The following is a 5853-nucleotide window of genomic DNA, read 5'->3' on the forward strand; positions in this document are numbered from 1 at the left end:
AAGTTTTTATCACACAAGTCTTTCACTTGTTTTGTTAGAATTACCTCAAGATATATTATACATTTTAAGGTATCGTTAAAAGTATTGTTTTCCTGATTTCTTTCTCAGTCCATTTGTCATTTGTACATAGGAGGACTGATTTTTGTGAGTTAATTTTGTCTCCAGCTATTTTGTTGACAGGATTTATCAGCTGTAAGACTTTCCAGGTAGAATTTCAAGGGTCCCTTATATATACTATCATATAATCTACAAACAAGGATATTTTGATTTCTTTCTTTCCTATTTGTATCCCCTTGATCTCTTCAGTTGTTTTACTGACCTAGAAAGGACTTCAAATACTATGTCAGGTAGATATGGAGAGAGTGGACAACCTTGTGTTGTTTATGATTTTAATGAAATTGTTCTGAGAATCCCTCCATTTAAGATGATGGTGATTTCTTTATTGATTTTATCTATACTTTCATATTTTAAACTGTTTTCTTCATTTCATTCCCCTGTTTGTATTTTCATAGATTTCTTTAATGGATTAATTCATTTCTTCGTTATGGACCCCTAACATATTCATAAAGATTATTTTGAAATCCTTGTCTTGTACTTCCGCTATATTTGCCTTTCTCAGGCCCTACTGTGACAGGGTTGCAGGGCTTTAATGGAGATATGTTGTCCTGGCTTCTTTAATTGTATTTTTACACTGGTAGCTAGGCATCTGAGTTTGTGGTGATTGTAATTCTAGATGCTAAAATCTGGTCTTGTCTTTGTTGAGTGGCTGTTTTGTTCCCTTAGTTTCTGTTGCCTTTTGGGGTGCTTAGGAGAATGTGGCGCCAGTGGGTCATCTGGTGGGGAATGCTTCTTAGATCCTGCTAGGTATGGCTTCTGGATGCTCTGGGTTGAGTGATTTTCTTGGTATTGGGAGCTGACACTTAGGGATGGAGACAAGGTAGGAGTCTACAGGATGGAAGACAGGAGGGTGTGCCACCAGGATCTGCTTAGTTCCCTGAGAATGGGAACAGAGAAGGAGTGGGAGCCACAGCAGGTGGTTTGCTCCAGAGGTGAGGAGAAGGAAGGGGAGAGGAGTGGGCTTGGGGGAGAGGAGGGAGAGTGGGGCTGCAGGCTCTCTACCTGCTTCTCTGCTGGATTATTTGTTTAAGTTTGGGATGAGCTAAGATTTTATTTCCCCATGAGCACAAATAGCTCTTCCTGTTTATCCAAACCTCCTCTCTTTCTCTATGTGCTAAATAGAATGCATTACCTAAGTATCATATTTATTTTTTAAAATAATCTCACTTTACAAATTCGGAAACATAAGGGTTTTTTTTTTAATTACATCATTTTATACATAATGAAGAACACTGAAGCCAGAAACGTATGAGTGTACCCAATGATTCTCAAGCATTTTGCTCTGCTGGTGGATGTTGGGAACACCCACTTGGCCCATTCCCCCTGCCCTCCCACACCCCAACTGTTGTTTCAACAGATTATGAGTCTTTATCAACCCCCAAGTACAACGTTTGTAAACTAGGAACATCTTCTGTATAAAGCTATAATGACATTCAATAAAAATATGAAATCAATCCATGTAAATAAAATAGTATACATCTTTCTCCAAATGTTTCAAGCCAAGTAACACTGTTTTTCTCTAAACCTAGGTAGGAAAGTGCACTCTATAAAGTACACTCCTGACAAATGTTAGTAAATAAGGTGTACTGTGTTAAGATTATGGAAGGCTGGGCCAAGCTCACAAGATTGTACTTTCTGGAATAGAAAGTACACATGGCATGTGTCTGTCTTCCCTACATTTTTTTTTCAAAATTCCCTCATGAGATTGATGGCAATAGAAGTCGGTTATGTATGTGCTCCCTCTGAAGGCTATTTCTCCATCCATATGACCACTTTTGTGTGCATATGTGTGCATAGAACTGAGACCAACGCTGTGGGTCTTCAATAGTTCTCTGCCTTAAATTAGAAAGAGCTTCTCACTGAACCTGAAGCACAGCAAGTTGGCTAGCCTGGCCAGCAAGCCCTAGGGACTCTCTTCTCTCTGTCTTCCCAGTGATGAGATTGCATACTGTATCGTCCCTGTCTCCCTGTCTCTCTCTCTCTCCTCCATCTTTCTTTCCTTTATTACATGCTGAGAATCCTAACCTGTGTCCTCATGCTTGTGCAGCAAGTTCTGTACTCACGGAGACACTGCCTCAGCCCATGATCACTCTTGATTTTTTTTTCCTGGAAAAAAAAGGGGGACCTTTATTGTCCCATTTAGTGTATATTATAGTTAAATAAAGAGAGACAACAGAAAATCAAGGGCTGAAGATGCTTACTTTGTATCAGATAAGAGTAATGTCACTAGCACACTTGCATTCAGGGGTGACCAATTAAAGTAGTTTCTCCAGAGGGAGGCTTCTCAGGACACAGCTGGGTGGCCAAACGAAGGTCATGAACTAGTAGTATATTGACCATATTTTCCACGCTAAAAATCACAAAACATAATCCCATAATAATATTTTAAATGAATGACTGAATTTATTGGTAGAAAGGTATTTGAAAAGATATTAAAATTAAGGAGTATTCAAGGAATTTTAAAATGAATTACCTTTGCAGGAAAAAAGATATACAATTATAGTATATTGTATTTGGGAACGATCCCAGAAAATGGAGGACTGCTTATTTAAAGAGCAGAGGGAAACATGTGCAGTTGTTACTCTGTGATTTCTCCACAGGAAAGTCCTTACAGCTCTGCCAGAACTGAAGAACTCCCTGGACTTGTGTACCTCCCTTAGCTTCCGGCTGAAATGCAGAGGCAGGAGATGGACTGTTCCAGCCAAAAACATACGTTTCACTCCTGAATGAGATAGCTGTCAGAGCAAACTGTTTCTAGAAGCAAGAAGAAATCACTCTCTGAGTTAATGTTAATTTCAGGGTCCCTCACATGGAGGGCTCTTGTCCTCACGGCTGAGACACCCTCCTCTAATCACTTGCTTGCACACCAATGGAGGGTTTACTTTGGGTTTAATATTCTCTGGTGAGTTAGGCAACCTGCTGTTTTCATGAGTGGTCTGGGAATTCTTCAGCAGAGATGAATTCTTCCAAATTCCAAGTCTATTGTCCTTGCCTATGCCCTTTAGCCCTGGTTTAAGACTTCATAGTCTTCCGTGTTTAGCTTCAGGACATTCTGCCAGACCCAATGCTTCAAAGCCTTTTGAGCTTTGGCATCAGTGATCAGCCTTATCCCTGGATAACCGTTTGCTCTTTTTGCTCTAACTAGTAGCAATGAGGGTCAGCATATTTACTAAGGCAGATCCAAGGTAAATCATACTTACTTCTATGCCCACTGGTAATTTGATATTTGGGCTTAACGGTTAAATCAACCTTTCTGGCTCTTTCATTTGTTCCTTCTCTTATTCATTTAGACTACATCTAAAGTCATAATGCTGGATTTGTGACGTCACTCTCAATTGTTTCCAGATGGTTTCTCAGGCTGATCAAAAAGAAGATGAGGCCAGTGAATGTGAGTGGGAAAGTAGATCTTCAAACAGAAAGAGGGTTCAGGAATAAAAAGTATAGTAATAATAACATGAAGATCACAAAACAACCGTAGGTAAAGTAAATTGCCTTTTCCCTCTGTCTCAAAACAGGGTCTTTGATCAATTGTTCCAGTGTATAAAAATTTGAACTCTAAAGAAGCCAGGCAGGCTTCTAAAACCCACACATCAAAAGCTTTGCTTCCGTTAGAGAAATTTAAAGCCATGATACTCTGAATGGGTTTGAAATTCTCTAAAATGAGTTCTAATAACACCCTTCGCAGACAGAAAGGGAAGAACAGTCAGTTACATGGCTTCATGCTACCATTTTCTCTGGTACATTAGTTTTCCAAAGATGCCATTTTGGCTTGTACCAAATAAGAGGGCAAAGGTTACCAAATGGAAGCACGGGGAAGCCAGAAACCAGAACAGCCCTCACAATGGAAAGGGAATCCAAGCTGTCAGCTCTGAATAGAGAGAAATTGTATGTGTGAAATTGACAACCAGCAGCGGTCTGGCACCATCAGAGAGGCCAGGAAATTAACTCAACCGGGTTCCTACTTACTGGATTAGAGCTGGGGTTCTGTCGAGATGTACTCAAGCTTCACACCTAGAAATCTCTAGCCCCTTGGTCACACTGGCAGTGTCAGGTTTTAGTTGGAAAGCATTCTAAACAAATAAAGTATCAGTGAGAACAATTTCTAATGATACAGAAAAAACAAGAAGAAATACAAACTACCTCTTAAGAACTGTTAACAATGGATGCATCTGTCTTTTCATGCACATTGCTTTACCAGCTGGAAGCCAATTTGTGTATATAATTGTTTTTGTGTTTTTGTGTTTTAGCTTACTTAGTACTATATAAGTTTTTGGTTGAGGGAGACAAAAATCACAGTCAACAATCAGGGTGCAAGTAGATGAAGTTAGTCAGAGCGTGATGGCTGGCTCCTTCTCTACAGAAATAGCAGAGAGAAAGGGACAATACAAAAATGGTGGAAACTGCATCTGGGACAGACTGTGGCATACATTCATCATGACATACATTGTTTTATCACAACAGAAAAGAAACAAAATGAACACATACCCCAGGAATGGACTTGCTGAGAAAGGAATCACAAAGCAATTCATTCTCAATAGGCTCAAAGAGAAAAAGTGTGTGTGTGTGTGTGTGTGTGTGTGTGTGTGTGTGTGTGTTTTATACCTAGCTCAAGGGGGTGGGGGGAATCTCTACTATGAAGATTGCAAAACACAGAAGAAATTAAAGAAGACATTAGAAGACATACTTTTCATACTTGTGGAGAATTCATATTGTTACAAGAGCATACTAGCAAAAGTAATCTACAGATTCAGAGCAATTCCCATAGAAGTTCTAATAACACTCTTCACAGAAATGAGGAAACAAATCCTAAATTCATATGTAACCCCAAAAGGCCCCGAGTAGCCAAGGCCATCCCAAGTCAAAAGAAAAATGTCAGATATCCACAGTACCTATTTTACAACAAAACCACAGAAACAAAAGAGCATGCTACTGGCACAAAGAATAACATGGAAAATGGAATTATAATGGGAACTATCAATAAACCCACACACAGCTACAGCCATCTCACTCTGTACAAAGGAGTCAGAAACATACACTGAATTTTAAAAAGCCATCTACAAATAGGTCTAGGAAAACAGGATATCTACTCATAGACATCAACTAGATCCCTCTCACTCTGAAAAAAAATCAATCTGGAGTGGGTCAAAGGCCTTAATAAAGAATATGAAATTTTGAAATTAGGGAAACTCCCAAGATATAGGTGCAGGCAAGGATTTTCTGACTAGATCCTGTTTGCTTAGAAAGTAATGGTAAAAAATTGGGGCTGTGACTTCATCAAATCAAAGACAGAATGAATGACCAGCCTGTAGAATGGCAGAGGGGATGTCAGCTCTTCATCTGAGAGAGGGCAATACACAGAGTATAAGAAGAGCTCAAAAACTACAAACAAAAGAATATATAATTTAACCAGTTCGTGAGCCAGTAAATTGAACAAAGTTGGAATGGTCAAGAAACACAGAAAAGAAAGTTCAAAATCTTCAGCTGTCACAGCAAAAGCAACTAAGAGGCCACTTACTCTGTCTCCCTCCACTCAAGAGGGAGACTAAAGAGAGCACTAAAGCATGGACAAATGCTGTGGAAGGCACGTAGAAAACGGACCATAAATTACTCACTTCACAATGAAAACCAATATGGAAGCCCCTTTATAAAGATTAAATCTAGAGCTAGAGAAATGGCACAGCTATTAAAGGCCCTTGCTACCACAGGTTGGCATCTTACCTTACACACAAGCAATTA

At 39.4% G+C, this 5853-nt stretch overlaps 1 long non-coding RNA gene across 1 annotated transcript; it reads left to right on the top strand.

The window, feature by feature from the left end:
* The first annotated feature begins 492 nt into the window (after positions 1 to 492).
* On the top strand, positions 493 to 5015 carry LOC110289744. Its single transcript, XR_002377372.1, has 3 exons — positions 493 to 1049; positions 3263 to 3302; positions 3408 to 5015. It is a non-coding gene; the product is annotated as an uncharacterized LOC110289744 (long non-coding RNA).
* Positions 5016 to 5853: the final 838 nt, after the last annotated feature.

The sequence above is a fragment of the Mus caroli genome, chromosome 1 (genome assembly GCF_900094665.2).
Source record: "Mus caroli chromosome 1, CAROLI_EIJ_v1.1, whole genome shotgun sequence".
Taxonomy (NCBI): domain Eukaryota; kingdom Metazoa; phylum Chordata; class Mammalia; order Rodentia; family Muridae; genus Mus; species Mus caroli.